The following is a 1130-nucleotide window of genomic DNA, read 5'->3' as shown; positions in this document are numbered from 1 at the left end:
GGATTAATTTACTTTTAGAGGAATGTAGTACAACAGACAGGTGCCTGATATTAAAATAGGTTGGACTAATGTAGGAGGTAGCATGCTGTCTGAAGCAATCATCTTAGCAGCTGATCTGTCGCTGATAAACGCTGCAGGAAGGCGTGATAACTTGCAAAATATGCTGTCAAACGAAGATTGCACAAGCAACATGAGTCATTGAGCAAAACGTACAATTGACTTCTGAGCTGTTGCTGTGACACCAAAGCAACTATGTCGTTCGGGTGCAGAAAGAATCCCACTGTTAATTTACAATTCAAATGCATTTGGCATAAGGTACGTAGCAGTTCATCAGCAGCACATAACCCTGACTCCCAAGGTCTGTGAGTATCCAGAAGAACAGTGTGCGACCGTTTAAAGTACGTTTCTTCAGACGATGTTTGTCGACATGACAAGCTGCAGCTGAGCTGGTGACATTGCGATTGAAATTGCATGCGTCCGGACATTGTGCTTAATTTTGGATATCAGAGCAAATGGTTAACTCGAGTATGCGCGTTCGGGAAAGTAAATGCTTTTTTTGTTGAAAAGCTTTGCAATGAAAGGAAACACTTCAGACGATCGTGCGATCGATATGAAGCAGAAAATGAACAGCCACCGTGGTTTTGAGCTCTGGCAATACAGGCATTTGCTTTCGAGCGGAAGGTATTGTTGGTCGGTTAGCTCAGCTGGTTGGAGCGTGGTGCTAATAACGCCAAGGTCGTGGGTTCAATCCCCACACTGACCATGCGAAGCGATGGCGTGGTTAGCGGTTCGGTGTCAGGGATCGTCGTGGCATTTTACTTTCACTGTCTGCAAGAACTTGTCACATGATCGCTTGAGATGTGTCTTCGTTCGAAAGTCGACCATCGATGTCATGAACATCAACTCGCTGGTCCATGCCGGATCTCAGCTGCGTTGCTGTATTTCCAAACAACGTGCTCCACGAATCCACGATGCAGGAAGCCTCACCTGCGCAATAAAACATTTGACAGGGTTAGACGCACGACTTGATCGCCGTACCCATGATGACTGGTGGATGTTGTCTGCAGCAAATCAATCAGTCTCAATTGTGTCCACAATCAAATGCAAAACATGAAATATATGCAGTATTA

At 45.2% G+C, this 1130-nt stretch overlaps 1 non-coding gene across 1 annotated transcript; it reads left to right on the top strand.

The window, feature by feature from the left end:
• Positions 1 to 689: 689 nt before the first annotated feature.
• trnai-aau (transfer RNA isoleucine (anticodon AAU)) lies at positions 690 to 763 on the top strand. The gene has a single exon. It is a non-coding gene; the product is annotated as a tRNA-Ile (tRNA).
• Positions 764 to 1130: the final 367 nt, after the last annotated feature.

This window comes from Chiloscyllium punctatum, chromosome 43 (assembly GCF_047496795.1).
Source record: "Chiloscyllium punctatum isolate Juve2018m chromosome 43, sChiPun1.3, whole genome shotgun sequence".
Lineage (NCBI taxonomy): Eukaryota > Metazoa > Chordata > Chondrichthyes > Orectolobiformes > Hemiscylliidae > Chiloscyllium > Chiloscyllium punctatum.
The sequence above is the reverse complement of the archived record's forward strand: the minus strand, read 5'-3'. Positions and strand labels throughout refer to the sequence as shown.